The 16,559-nt window shown below is 40.7% G+C and overlaps 1 protein-coding gene across 2 annotated transcripts in view; it reads left to right on the forward strand.

Annotated features, from left to right (window-relative positions):
• Nucleotides 1–16,559, forward strand: part of sll (adenosine 3'-phospho 5'-phosphosulfate transporter 1) — a 143,733-nt gene that overhangs the window by 92,462 nt on the left and 34,712 nt on the right. The window lies entirely within an intron of this gene.

Below are 16,559 nucleotides of genomic sequence, written 5' to 3' on the forward strand. Positions count from 1 at the left end.
GATTATGTCAACAGTGGCAGGGCTATCGCATAGCACTCACAGCCCAATGTATATGTTGGATATCACCATTTCCCTTGACTGCCACTACATAAGAATACTTCAACAAGATTTTGCAAATATTGCAGGACTAGCACATAGTACTCACAGCCCAACTTGTTTGTTGGATATCACTGTTTCCCTTGACTGCAACTCCTTCACTCATCATATATCTTGCTTGTTGTATAATGCTGTTTTTAGGGGGAGCTGAACCTCTGGCATAATCATGTATTCTTAGCTCATCTGATATTGTTTAGTCACTATTAGATTTGTTAATTCTTGTGGTATTTCATTAAATAAGCTTATGTGCCTTGCACCCTCCTGCATATTCAGGCCCTGAACACTCAAAGCATCTTTCACTCTATCCTTTTGCCTCCTCCCTGGTTCTCCCTTTTCCTTGTTCCCTCCACTTCTGACATGTATACCCTCATGTTCATCCTACCCTTATGTCCAAACCATTGCAACACATTCTCTTACCACACCTCTCTCGTGCTTTATCATTTCTCATTTGATCAATCATCCTCATGCCTTATGGTGTCCTCAGGCATATCATTGCCAACACTTCCATCCTCTGTACTTGTTCATTTAGGGTCTATGCTTCACACTCATACAATATCATCAGAACAACTATACCATCAAACATTCCCATCTTTGCCCTCACAGACAATGAACTCTCTTTCCACACACTTATCAGTGCTCATAGGACCTTAACCCCCCTCAATCATCCTACAGCTAACTTTAACTCTTGTGGTTCCATTCATTGCCATGTCATTCCCAGATATATTCATTTCCATGTCCACTCCCAGATATCTAAAACATTGCACTTCTCCCAGGTTCTCTCCATTCAAACTCACACTCCATCTAACCTGTCTCTTTCCACTCTTTTCACTCCCTCATTGTAAATTCCGAGGGAAGGATATTAACATAGTGTTCTTTTCCTACATAAGGCCAGAATTAGAATATGCATCTAAAGACATGCAACGATCAAATAGGAAAGGTCATGGGAAGGGCTGCAAAGATGGTACCAGAATTAACAAAGAATCATGGTTAAGGGCTAGAGGCTTTAAATTTGCTCTCCTTGTAACAAAGAGGAGTGAGGGGTGACCTTGTCACAACCTCTTAAGTTTTTAAAGCAAACCACTGACATAGCTAGTGAACAGTTCTTCAAGAGCTGTGGGAATAAAGCAACAAGAGGAAATATGAAAACATTTAGAAATTATATAGATTGGTACTTGTATAGTATATGGATAGTAGATGAATTGAATAAAATGACTGAAGATGTGGTTGATGCAGACAGCTTACATTATTTAAGAAATTGCATGTTAGTTGAGAATGTTCAAGAGATGGGGCCATGAGTGTAAAATTCCGTCTGTGTACAGTGCGACTAGGTTATTACCATATATTTGTGACATTCTCCATGACGCTTCTCTATCAAGCCTATCATATGCTTACTCCAGATCAATTGATGCCACATACAGATCCTTCTCTTTCTCTAAGCATTCTCTAAAGCAGATATTTCTCACTCAGATTTTCTAAAGCAAAGACATGATCTACACTTCCTCTACACTCCTGAAGCCACACTCTTCCTCCTGAGTCTGATGCTCTGTGCATGCCACTGTCCTGTAAGCCATGTTCTCTCCCATACAGCTTACTTTTGTCCCTTTTGCCTTTATACAGTAGCATTCCACCAATCCTCAGGCACCTCAACATGATCACCGCATACAATGAAATTCTTAGATAACCATTTCAACTGCAATCCCATCCACTCTAACTTTTTCGTCACCTCTTCTCACCAAATCACTTGCCATGACTCTCTCACTTTGCATACCTCCCTAATCCAAACACCCCATCTAACATTCAGCAGTCCTTCAAAGTTCTTTATCTGTCTCCTTCTCATCTCCTCCTTGCCTTAGTATTGATACCAAAGCCAGGTACCCATTTGTTGAGCAGCCCCAAAGGGAGGATGAATAGCTAGGTTGGCTCTGGGACAGCTGCTGCCCCCAAGATTCAAACCTTGGTAGGCTATCTATCTATCTATATATCTATTTCTCTGTATCTCTGATACCCATTCCCTCTGGACATTCCCTCAAGAGGGTGGCTGTGACAAAAAAGTCTCCATAACTGTTGAACTCCAGTGTTGCTTCTTATCCTTTAGCACCTCACCCTTAACAGGCCACTGGCTGAGGGCAGCTCTAGCACAGTGTTTCCAGAGGCTCCTGCCAATTTTCCTACCAACTGCTTCTACCTGATTTGTCTACCTGATATTCCTACTTAATATTATAACCTACTACTTCTACCTAATGTTCCCACCTAATGATCCTACCAAATACTTTTACCTAATGTTTCTACATAATGTTCCAGCCTACTGTTCCTACATATTACTTGCAGTTTATTGCTCTTACAATTTTGCCAATAAGTAGTGATAGCATGTAGTGCTCACCTCAGGAAGATGTAGAGTTATGAGTTGTTAGAGTTGTTAGAGTTAAGTGTTATCGAGTGTTGTGTGTGAGACTATGTTTGTGGACAGAATCCCAGCAGTCCACATGTGGGTGAGGCAGAGAGAAAAGACAGCCACCTGGGTCAGAGGAATGTGACTTGACAACCACTGTGGTGCTGGCTCACTACACAGCCATCACTAACCCTCACTGGGTAGGCCCATGCATGTAATCATAGTCAGCTTAAGTGTGTCCATAAATGTGGAATATATGAATAACTCAGGCATATGGGATGAGAATTATTCATCTATGTTGTTGATGTACCCCTTCAGAAAGCCTGTAACATGTATGTGGTCAGAACTGGAAAGAACTCAGTCATTGTGACATCACAGTGTGGTACGACAGTTGCTGGAGAAGTATGGTACAGTGACTTGCTTCAACCATGGTTGATAACCAGTGACCTGCTGCTGGTGGCCATGCCCCAAACAGATAGGCAAGGAAGTTGTCATGACACTATCTGGAACTGATGCCGCTGTGTATACACCTTATAAGGATAAAATGAAAAAGAAAATTAGTTGACATGTGTTGTAGGAGATGCAATGATTGTTTGTGTATTGATGGGGCGTTGATATGTGCTTCAGAGGGTTTCTCACCCTGAATTAGTTATAAAAGCAGGGACTTGAAAATGTAGAGAAGAATGTAGTGTATAATATTATGTAAATAAGAATGTAGTGTATAGAATTATATAAAGTAGGTAGTGGATATAACTGTAGAAAGAAAGATTTGGTGCATTACAAGTGACAGCTGGAGAATAGACATTAGCAGATGTGGCCTCTCTTTGTCTGTTCCTGTCACTACCTTGCTAACATGTGAAAAGGCAGTCAAATATGAAAAAAAGAATAAGACTTATATGAAAGTGATTATGTGTGAAAATTATTCTGGTTATTCATCACCAGTGCTGTATCTGTGTTAGAAATTAGTGTAAATTTTTGTGATAAGTACTAAACAAATAAACCAGCCCTCCATGCCCACTCCTCTTATTGCAAGGAGAGGAAAGATCACACAATTCTTGTTGTTGCTACCTTGTACTGCCTTTTACTCGTGTTCATCATCCCAAAACAAAGGCAGGGATATGATGTTTTTTGTGTTTGTGCTTTTTTTGGATTTCTTATTTTTACACATTTTGGATGGACAATGGAGCCAGTGCCATTGTTTAAGTCTTATGTGGTATCCAGTGTCATGTGATGTTTTATTATAGAACAGAGGCCAACATCATACTATGTTAATATTTTCTACATCTGTTTGAGTTACCAAGTGATTTTTGGTAACATTAGTAACTTATGAAGGTTACATCTGTTGCCTAGCAGGTGCAGGAAAAATTTCTTCCCTCTTCAGTGCCCCTCCAGTTACCATGGGGTGATACACCTACCTTGTGTTCCCACAGAAAATACTGAGATTGTTGGATGATGTTAATAATGAGTAGAAACTCTTATTGTTAGAATGTTAGCTAATGAGGAGAGTGCAAATGAATACAGCAGGGTTTTGCATTAATGCATTTTGTTGCAATTTTTTGTTAATATAGTACCCTAAGTTGTACCTAGTATTTGCAGTAACAGAGCAGAATTGCATAAATATGGTCCTAATTAGAAATTATACTCAAAATTTGAGTTAGTCACAGATCACAAAATAACATGGTCCTAGCTGGAAAATACATCCAAAATTTGAGTTAATGCAGATTGCAGAACACAGTAATGTGGTCCCAACTGGAAAATACATCCAAAAATTTGAGTTTATGAGGATTGCAGAACACAGTAATGTGGTCCCAACTGGAAAATACATCCAAAATTTGAGTTAATGCAGATTGCAGAACACAGTAATGTGGTCCCAACTGGAAAATACATCCAAAATTTGAGTTAATGCAGATTGCAGAACACAGTAATGTGGTCCCAACTGGAAAATACATCCAAAATTTGAGTTTATGAGGATTGCAGAATGCATGCATAGTGCCATTGTACAAAGGCAAAGGGGATAAGAGTGAGTGCTCAAATTACAGAGGTATAAGTTTGTTGAGTATTCCTGGCAAATTGTATGGGAGGGTATTGATTGAGAGGGTGAAGGCATGTACAGAGCATCAGATTGGGGAAGAGCAGTGTGGTTTCAGATATATATATATATAATATATATATATATAGTATGAAAGAATAGTATGAATATATATATATATAATATATATATATATAGGAAACAGACGAAAGAAATGGCCCAACCCACCCCCATACACATGTATATACATACGTCCACACACGCAAATATACATACCTACACAGCTTTCCATGGTTTACCCCAGACGCTTCACATGCCTTGATTCAATCCACTGACAGCACGTCAACCTGTATACCACATCGCTCCAATTCACTCTATTCCTTGCCCTCCTTTCACCCTCCTGCATGTTCAGGCCTCGATCACAAAATCTTTTTCACTCCATCTTTCCACCTCCAATTTGGTCTCCCTCTTCTCCTCGTTCCCTCCACCTCCGACACATATATCCTCTTGGTCAATCTTTCCTCACTCATTCTCTCCATGTGCCCAAACCATTTCAAAACACCCTCTTCTGCTCTCTCAACCACGCTCTTTTTATTTCCACACATCTCTCTTACCCTTACGTTACTTACTTGATCAAACCACCTCACACCACACATTGTCCTCAAACATCTCATTTCCAGCACATCCATCCTCCTGCGCACAACTCTATCCATAGCCCACGCCTCGCAACCATACAACATTGTTGGAACCACTATTCCTTCAAGCATACCCATTTTTGCTTTCCGAGATAATGTTCTCGACTTCCACACATTCTTCAAGGCTCCCAGAATTTTCGCCCCCTCCCCCACCCTATGATCCACTTCCGCTTCCATGGTTCCATCCGCTGACAGATCCACTCCCAGATATCTAAAACACTTCACTTCCTCCAGTTTTTCTCCATTCAAACTTACCTCCCAATTGACTTGACCCTCAACCCTACTGTACCTAATAACCTTGCTCTTATTCACATTTACTCTTAACTTTCTTCTTTCACACACTTTACCAAACTCAGTCACCAGCTTCTGCAGTTTCTCACATGAATCAGCCACCAGCGCTGTATCATCAGCGAACAACAACTGACTCACTTCCCAAGCTCTCTCATCCACAACAGACTTCATACTTGCCCCTCTTTCCAAAACTCTTGCATTCACCTCCTAACAACCCCATCCATAAACAAATTAAACAACCATGGAGACATCACACACCCCTGCCGCAAACCTACATTCACTGAGAACCAATCACTTTCCTCTCTTCCTACACGTACACAAGCCTTACATCCTCAATAAAAACTTTTCACTGCTTCTAACAACTTTATAATGCACTGTTTAATTCTGTACTCATGGCACCTTCCAAAGTTTTCCAAAGCTTTAAGCCTTTCTGGCTTTCATTTTTAGCAAAAAACTTAATTTTATGAAATTAACAGGATTGTTAATTAGCTCGGTTGCAGTGTAAATAGATTTTGGCACCTTAGTGCTACTAACAGCACCACCCTAGTGGAAGATACACAAACTAATGGCAGCAGATTCAAAACATGCTGGACCATGGGAGTTACCTGACCACAGATAACTGACCATAGATAACAGATTTACTGTTATAGTACTTACAGATGAATAAGTGTAAGAAAATGACTGCTTATCAGTAGCATATAAAATCAGTGTCAAGAATGAAGGTGATGCCAAACAACCACATATTAACCACAGGGGCAGCTGAGGTTGTGACACCTTAGCTTTTTGATTGTTCAGTGTTACACAAATTCTATTTCATGTGCAAAATTATTAAAGATATTGTATGAATTACCTTCAGGCTATGTGTATAAGATGTATATGAATAAAACATATATGGATTTTTTGTTTAGACTTGGGTCCCATCCCCAAGATATCTCATTATGTGATGTGATGTGATGTGATGTGATGTGATGTGATGTGATGTGATGTGATGTGATGTGATGTGATGTGATGTGATGTGATGTGATGTGATGTGATGTGATGTGATGTGATGTGATGTGATGTGATGTGATGTGATGTGATGTGATGTGATGTGATGTGATGTGATGTGATGTGATGTGATGTGATGTGATGTGATGTGATGTGATGTGATGTGATGTGATGTGATGTGATGTGATGTGATGTGATGTGATGTGATGTGATGTGATGTGATGTGATGTGATGTGATGTGATGTGATGTGATGTGATGTGATGTGATGTGATGTGATGTGATGTGATGTGATGTGATGTGATGTGATGTGATGTGATGTGATGTGATGTGATGTGATGTGATGTGATGTGATGTGATGTGATGTGATGTGATGTGATGTGATGTGATGTGATGTGATGTGATGTGATGTGATGTGATGTGATGTGATGTGATGTGATGTGATGTGATGTGATGTGATGTGATGTGATGTGATGTGATGTGATGTGATGTGATGTGATGTGATGTGATGTGATGTGATGTGATGTGATGTGATGTGATGTGATGTGATGTGATGTGATGTGATGTGATGTGATGTGATGTGATGTGATGTGATGTGATGTGATGTGATGTGATGTGATGTGATGTGATGTGATGTGATGTGATGTGATGTGATGTGATGTGATGTGATGTGATGTGATGTGATGTGATGTGATGTGATGTGATGTGATGTGATGTGATGTGATGTGATGTGATGTGATGTGATGTGATGTGATGTGATGTGATGTGATGTGATGTGATGTGATGTGATGTGATGTGATGTGATGTGATGTGATGTGATGTGATGTGATGTGATGTGATGTGATGTGATGTGATGTGATGTGATGTGATGTGATGTGATGTGATGTGATGTGATGTGATGTGATGTGATGTGATGTGATGTGATGTGATGTGATGTGATGTGATGTGATGTGATGTGATGTGATGTGATGTGATGTGATGTGATGTGATGTGATGTGATGTGATGTGATGTGATGTGATGTGATGTGATGTGATGTGATGTGATGTGATGTGATGTGATGTGATGTGATGTGATGTGATGTGATGTGATGTGATGTGATGTGATGTGATGTGATGTGATGTGATGTGATGTGATGTGATGTGATGTGATGTGATGTGATGTGATGTGATGTGATGTGATGTGATGTGATGTGATGTGATGTGATGTGATGTGATGTGATGTGATGTGATGTGATGTGATGTGATGTGATGTGATGTGATGTGATGTGATGTGATGTGATGTGATGTGATGTGATGTGATGTGATGTGATGTGATGTGATGTGATGTGATGTGATGTGATGTGATGTGATGTGATGTGATGTGATGTGATGTGATGTGATGTGATGTGATGTGATGTGATGTGATGTGATGTGATGTGATGTGATGTGATGTGATGTGATGTGATGTGATGTGATGTGATGTGATGTGATGTGATGTGATGTGATGTGATGTGATGTGATGTGATGTGATGTGATGTGATGTGATGTGATGTGATGTGATGTGATGTGATGTGATGTGATGTGATGTGATGTGATGTGATGTGATGTGATGTGATGTGATGTGATGTGATGTGATGTGATGTGATGTGATGTGATGTGATGTGATGTGATGTGATGTGATGTGATGTGATGTGATGTGATGTGATGTGATGTGATGTGATGTGATGTGATGTGATGTGATGTGATGTGATGTGATGTGATGTGATGTGATGTGATGTGATGTGATGTGATGTGATGTGATGTGATGTGATGTGATGTGATGTGATGTGATGTGATGTGATGTGATGTGATGTGATGTGATGTGATGTGATGTGATGTGATGTGATGTGATGTGATGTGATGTGATGTGATGTGATGTGATGTGATGTGATGTGATGTGATGTGATGTGATGTGATGTGATGTGATGTGATGTGATGTGATGTGATGTGATGTGATGTGATGTGATGTGATGTGATGTGATGTGATGTGATGTGATGTGATGTGATGTGATGTGATGTGATGTGATGTGATGTGATGTGATGTGATGTGATGTGATGTGATGTGATGTGATGTGATGTGATGTGATGTGATGTGATGTGATGTGATGTGATGTGATGTGATGTGATGTGATGTGATGTGATGTGATGTGATGTGATGTGATGTGATGTGATGTGATGTGATGTGATGTGATGTGATGTGATGTGATGTGATGTGATGTGATGTGATGTGATGTGATGTGATGTGATGTGATGTGATGTGATGTGATGTGATGTGATGTGATGTGATGTGATGTGATGTGATGTGATGTGATGTGATGTGATGTGATGTGATGTGATGTGATGTGATGTGATGTGATGTGATGTGATGTGATGTGATGTGATGTGATGTGATGTGATGTGATGTGATGTGATGTGATGTGATGTGATGTGATGTGATGTGATGTGATGTGATGTGATGTGATGTGATGTGATGTGATGTGATGTGATGTGATGTGATGTGATGTGATGTGATGTGATGTGATGTGATGTGATGTGATGTGATGTGATGTGATGTGATGTGATGTGATGTGATGTGATGTGATGTGATGTGATGTGATGTGATGTGATGTGATGTGATGTGATGTGATGTGATGTGATGTGATGTGATGTGATGTGATGTGATGTGATGTGATGTGATGTGATGTGATGTGATGTGATGTGATGTGATGTGATGTGATGTGATGTGATGTGATGTGATGTGATGTGATGTGATGTGATGTGATGTGATGTGATGTGATGTGATGTGATGTGATGTGATGTGATGTGATGTGATGTGATGTGATGTGATGTGATGTGATGTGATGTGATGTGATGTGATGTGATGTGATGTGATGTGATGTGATGTGATGTGATGTGATGTGATGTGATGTGATGTGATGTGATGTGATGTGATGTGATGTGATGTGATGTGATGTGATGTGATGTGATGTGATGTGATGTGATGTGATGTGGTGATGTGAGAAGGAGATGGAGTGAGTATTTTGAATGTTTGTTGAATGTGTTTGATGATAGAGTGGCAGGTATAGGGTGTTTTGGTTGGGGTGATGTGCAAAGTGAGAGGATCAAGGATAATTGTTTGGTAAGCAGAAAAGAGGTAGTGAAAGCTTTGCGGAAGATGAAAGCCAGCAAGGTGGCGGGTTTGGATGGTATTGCAGTGGAATTTATAAAAAAAAAATGGGTGACTGTGTTCTTGATTGGTTTTTGAGGATATTCAGTGTATGTATGGATCATGGTGAAGTGCCTGAGGATTGGCAGAATGCATGCATAGTGCCATTGAACAGAGAAGGGGGCAGGTGGGATATTCCCCAAGGCCCCAGTTTCTGTTCTTAGCTACCTGCTAACGGGAAATGGCAAATTTAAAAAGAAAGATTATTTTTTATTATCCCTGGGGATAGGGGAGAAAAAAACTTCCCACGTATTCCCTGCATGTTGTAAAAGGCGACTAAAAGGGGAGGGAGCGTTGGGGTAAAAACCCTCCCCTTTTTTTTTTTTTTTTAATTTTCCAAAAGAAGGAACAGAGAAGGGGGCCAGGTGAGGAATTCCCTCAAAGGCCCGTCCTTGTTCTTAATGTACCTTGCTAATGGGGAAATGGCAAATAGTTTAAAAGAAAAAGATTATAATAATATATATATATATATTATATAATAATATATATATATTATATATATTATATAGTATGAAAGATAGTATGATATTTAATATATATATATATTTTTTTTTTTTTTTTTTTTTTTTTTTTGTGCTGTCTCCCGCTTTTGCGAGGTAGCGCAAGGAAACAGACGAAAGAAATGGCCCAACCCACCCCCATACACATGTATTCTACGTCCACCACGAAAAATATACATCCACACGCTTTCCATGGTTTACCCCCGAGCTTCACATGCCTTTTTCAAAACCCTGACAGCACGTCAACCCCGGATACCACTCGCCCCCAATTCACTCTATTCCTTGCCCCCCTTTCACCCCCTGCATGTTCAGGCCCCGATCACACAAAATCTTTTTCACTCCCTCTTTCCACCTCCAATTTGGTCTCCCCCCTTCTCCTGTTCCCCCCACTCCCACACATTATCCTCTTGGGCAATCTTTCCTCACTCTTCTCTCCCTGTGCCCAAAAACCCTTTTAAAAACCCTCTTCGCTCTCTCAACCAGCTTTTTTATTTCCCACATCTCTCTTACCCTTACGTTACTTTCTCGATCAAACCACCTCACACCCACATTGTCCTCAAACATCTCTTTTTAGCACATCCATCCTCCTGCGCACAAATCATCCCTGCCCCCCCTCCAACCATACAACATTTTTGGAACCACTATTCCTTCAAACATACCCTTTTTGCTTTCCGAGTTTAAAGTTCTCGCTTCCACACATTCTTCAAGGCTCCCCGAATTTTCGCCCCCTCCCCCCCCCTATGATCCATTCCCCTTCCTGTTTTTCCCTCCGCTGCCCGATCCCCTCCCAGTACTAAAACACTTCACTTCCTCCTTTTTCTCCCTTCAAACTCACCCCCCAATTGACTTTCCCCAACCCTATGTACTAAAAAACCTTGCTCTTTTCACATTTTCTCTTAACTTTCTTCTTTCAACCCCTTTACCAAACTCAGTCACCGCTTTTGCAGTTTCTCACTGAATCAGCCCCCAGCGCGTATCATCACGAAAAACTGACTCACTTCCCAAACTTCTCATCCCCAACAGACTTCATCCTGCAGGGGGCCCGAAATCCTCCCCTCCTTGTATTTTTTTTAAATTTCCAAAAAAGGGAAAAGAAGAAGGAATCAGCGGGGAGTGCTCATCCCCCTCGAAGGCTCAGATTGGGGTGCCTAAATGTGTGTGGATGTAACCAAGATGTGAAAAAAAAAGGGAGATAGGTGTAGTTTGAGGAAAGGAACCCGGATGTTTTGGCTCTGAGTGAAACGAAGCTCAAAGGGTAAAGGGGAAGAGTGGTTTTGGGGAAAGTTTGGGGGTAAAGTCAGGGGGGTTTGTGAGAGGGCAAGAGAAGGGAAGGAGTAGCGTACTCCCCAAACAGGAGTTGTGGAAGTATGTGATAGAAGTAAAAAAGTAAATTCTCGATTAATTGGGTAAAACTGAAAGTTGTGGAGAGAGATGGGTGATTATTTTGCATATGCACCCGGGGATGAGAAGAAAGATCATGAGAGGAAGTGTTTTGGGGAGTGAATGAGTGTGTTTTTGGTTTTTTATGCACGAGACGGGGTTTTAAAGGGTTGGGTGATTTTAATGCAAAGGTGGTAATGTGGCAGTTGAGGGAATAAATTTGGTATCATGGGGTGTTCAGTGTTGTAAATGGAAATGGTGAAGGCTTGTAGATTTTTGTGCTAAAAAAGGATGATTTTGGGGAATACCTGGTTTAAAAAGCGAGAATACAAAAGTTACTTATGTAAGTAGGGAGATGGCCAGAGAGCGTTTTGGATTAGTTTTAAATTGACAGGGCGCGAAAGGGGAACTTTTGGTTTTAAATGTGCTGGAGGTGCAACTGGGGGGGAGTTGTCATTTCTTGTGGAGGCTAAGGGGAAAGATTTTTTGGGGTTTTCAGAAAAGAAGAGTGAATTTTGGGGGTGAAGAGGGGGTGAGAGTAAGTGAGCTTGGGAAGGAGACTTGTATGAGGAAGTCCAGGAGAGACTGAGTCAGATGGAAAAAGGTGAGAACAATGGAAGTAAGGGGAAAGGGGGGAGGAATGGGATGTATTTAGGGAATCAGTGATGGATTGCGAAAAAAAGTGCTTGTGGCTGAAAGAGTGGGAGGTGGGTTGTTTAGAAAGGGTAGTGAGTGGGGGAGAAGAAGTAAGGTATTAGTGAAAAAAGAAGAGAGGGGCATTTGGACTTTTTTTGCAGGGAAAGATGAAATTGAGTGGGAGACGTAAAAAAGAAAAGACGGGGTAAGGGAAAGGTGCAAGAGGTAAAAAAAAAGGGCAAATGAGAGTTGGGGGGGGGGAGAGAGTATCTTTAAATTTTAGGGGGGAATAAAAAGATGTTCTGGAAGGGGTAAATAAAGTCGAAAGACAAGGGAGCAAATGGGAATTCAGTGAAGGGCGCAATGGGGAGGTGATAACAAGTGTGGGTGATGTGAGAAGGAGATGGAGTGAGTTTTTTTAAAGGTTTTTGAATGTGTTTGATGATAGGTGGCGTATGGGGTGTTTTGGTGGGGTGGTGTGCAAAGTGCGAGGGTTGGGAAAATATTGGTAAACAGAAAAAGAGGTAGTAAAAGCTTTGGGGAAGTAAAAACCCGGCAAGGGCGGTTTGGATGGTATTGCGTGGAATTTTTTAAAAAAAAAGGGGGTGACTGTTTGTTGAGGTTTGGGTAAGGTTTTTATGTATGTTGACTCATGGTAGGTGCCTGAGGAAGGGCGGAATGGTGCATAGTGCCATTGACAAAGGCAAAGGGGTAAAGTGAGTGCTCAAATTACAGGGTATAAATTTGTTGAGTATTCCTGGCAAATTTTATGGGAGGGATTTATTGAGAGGGTGAAGGGATGTACGGCATCAGATTGGGGAAGAGCAGTGTGGTTTCGAAAATATTTATATATTAAATATTTATTTATATATATATATATTATATATATATAGGAAACGACGAAAGAAATGGCCCAACCCACCCCCTACGATGTATATAATAGTCCACACACGCAATTTACATCCTACAAGCTTTCCATGGTTTCCCCCGACGCTTTACTCCCTGATTCAACCAGACAGCACTCAACCCCGGTATACCACATCGATCCAATTCATCTTTTCCTTGCCCCCCCCTTTTACCCCCCCCGCTGTTAGGCCCCGATCACAAAATCTTTTTCACTCCTTTTCCACCTCCAATTTGGTCTCCCCTTCTCCTCTTCCCTCCCCCTCCGACAAAAAATATCCTCTTGGGCAAACTTTCCACACTATTTCTCCTGTGCCCCAAAACCATTTAAAACACCCTTTCTGCTCCCTCAACCCCGCCTTTTTATTTCAACATCTCTCTACCCTTACGTTATTACTTGACAAACCACCTCACAACACATTGTCCTCAAAAAAACTATTTCCAGCACATCCTCCTCCCGGCACAACTCTATCCCTAGCCCACGCCTCGCAACCATACAACATTGTTTGGGCCACTATTCCTTAAGCATACCCCTTTTTGCTTTCCCAGATAATGTTTCCCACTTCCACACATTCTTCAAGGCTCCCCGGATTTTCGCCCCCTCCCCCACCTTGATCCCCTTCCCTTCCATGGTTCCATCCGCTGCAGATCCCCTCCCAGATTCTAAAAAAACTTTACTTCCTCCATTTTTCTCCATTCAAACTTACCTCCCAATTGACTTGACCCCCCAAACCCCATGACCTAATTTTCCTTGCTCTTTTTCACTTTACTCTTAACTTTCTTCTTTCAACATTTACCAAACTCAGTCACCAGCTTCTGCAGTTTTCACTGAATCAGCCCCAGCGCTGTTCATCAGCGAACAACAACTGATCACTTTCCCCGCTCTCTCTCCCAACAGCTTATACTTCCCCCCTTTCCAAAACTCTTGCATTCACCTCCTAAAAACCCCATCCTTTAAAAAAATTAAACAACCATGGAGACATCACACACCCCTGCCCCAAACCTACATTCACTGAAACCAATACTTTCCTCTCTTCCCACAGTACACAAACCTTACTCCTCAATAAAAACTTTTCACTCCTTCTAACAACTTTTTTCAAGGGTGTAAGGAATGGACAAGTAAAAAAGAGAGGAGAGTGATTGGTTCCCAGTGAAAGGTCGATCTGTGGTAGGGGTGTGTGATTTTCCCCATGGTTGTTTTAAATTTTTATGGATGGGGGGGTTAGGGAGGTAAAAACAAGAGTTTTGGGAAAGGGGAAATTTTGCTCGTTGGGGTGAGAGGGCCTGGGAAAGATTTGTTTGTTTGCCGATGATACCGTCTGGTGGTGATTTGACTGATAAATACAGAAGTTGGTGACTAAGTTTTGGAAAGTGTGTGAAAGAGAAAGTTGAGAGTAAATGTGAGTAAGAGCAAGTTATTAGGTTCGCAGGTTAGGAAAAGTTAGTTGGGTTTTGTAAATTTGAATGGAGAAAAATTGGGGAAATGAAGTGTTTTAGATTCTGGGAGGGGATTTAGAGAAAGGGAAAACCATGGGGGGGAAGTGAGTAAGGGGTGGGGAGGGCAAAGGTTTGGGAGCGAGGGAAGATGTGTAGAAGGAGGAATTTTTTGGGAGAGAAAAAAGGGGATTTTTAAAGGGAATTTTTAAAATTTTTTTCCAACAAAACATTGTTGAAAGGCATGGTTGATAGGGTTGAATGGAAAAAAATGTTGAAGACAACATGCGGTGGGGTGTTTGATAAGTGGGAAAATGAAAGGGGTTTAAGAGAGGTGTGGAAATAAAGGTGTGGTTGAAAAACAAAATTTTTTAAAAATTTTTAAATAAAATATAAATACAAAGGGTTTATTCAATGTTGAAACAAGGAAAGCGGAGACGAATTGGGGTGGAAGGATGAAGTAAAAAGGTTTTTTGAGAAAATGGGGGCCTAAACGTACGGGAAAGGTGAGAGGCATGCAAGGAATAGTATAAATTGGAACGAGGGTATGCCAGGGTTGACATGCCGCGTGGATGAACCATGGCATTTGAAGTGTTTGGGGCAAACCGGGAAAAGGTCGGGGGGGGCCCTGGAGTGGATGGGGGCTGTGGTTTCGGTGCATTACACATGACAGCTAGAGCTGGTGTAAATGAATTTGGGCCCTTTTTTGTCTGTTTTCTTTGCACTCCCCTGGAAGTAGGGGGTTGGATACTTTTGTTTGCCATTTCCTCCCATAAAGAAAATGAAAACCAAATTTTTTCTTATGAATGGGGGACTAAACCATTTTTAGTTTGGAAATAAGAGATGATTTATCATTTTGCTTGAGTGATATTGCCCCTTGCCCTTGCAGTTTCTGTAATAAGCAGATTATGTGTTTTACTTATGCTTTGTTGCTTGATTTTCCGGTTTTTGGAAGGGAGGATTTTGTCAGGTTTATTTTGTGTTCTGTCGTTTTACCACCCATCGTATTTTCATAAATTGTAACACTTTTCAGGGTGTATGATCATTAGTTTGGGGTTTTTTAATTTTTTTCCCTTTTTTTTTGGGGTGTTGTGGATTATTTGTGGAATATATGACTGAAAAATTTTACTTGTATGCTTACTGGTTTTTTTATTTATAAGAAAAAAAAGAACTCTTAAAATTTTTCCAAAAAAAAAGGGTTTTTTCTAGTTGTGAAATTTGCAAATTTTTAAAAAAAAAGTTCAAAATTTTTTTGCATTGCTCCAAATCGTTTTAAAAGGATAAGCTTGTGTTGCTTACTGTTTTTAATTTTTTTTTTTTTTTTTTTTTTTTTTTTTTTTTTTTAAAATTTTTTTTTTTTTTTCCCCTTTTTTTTTTTTTTTTTTTTTTTTTTTTTTTTTTTTTTTTTTTTTTGGATTTTTTTTTTCTTTTTTTTTTTTTTTTTTGTCGCTGTCTCCCGCGTTTGCGAGGTAGCGCAAGGAAACAGACGAAAGAAATGGCCCAACCCACCCCCATACACATGTATATACATACGTCCACACACGCAAATATACATACCTACACAGCTTTCCATGGTTTACCCAGACGCTTCACATGCCTTGATTCAATCCACTGACAGCACGTCAACCCCGGTATACCACATCGCTCCAATTCACTCTATTCCTTGCCCTCCTTTCACCCTCCTGCATGTTCAGGCCCCGATCACACAAAATCTTTTTCACTCCATCTTTCCACCTCCAATTTGGTCTCCCTCTTCTCCTCGTTCCCTCCACCTCCGACACATATATCCTCTTGGTCAATCTTTCCTCACTCATTCTCTCCATGTGCCCAAACCATTTCAAAACACCCTCTTCTGCTCTCTCAACCACGCTCTTTTTATTTCCACACATCTCTCTTACCCTTACGTTACTTACTCGATCAAACCACCTCACACCACACATTGTCCTCAAACATCTCATTTCCAGCACATCCATCCTCCTGCGCACAACTCTATCCATA

Source organism: Panulirus ornatus, chromosome 6, assembly GCF_036320965.1.
Source record: "Panulirus ornatus isolate Po-2019 chromosome 6, ASM3632096v1, whole genome shotgun sequence".
NCBI lineage: Eukaryota > Metazoa > Arthropoda > Malacostraca > Decapoda > Palinuridae > Panulirus > Panulirus ornatus.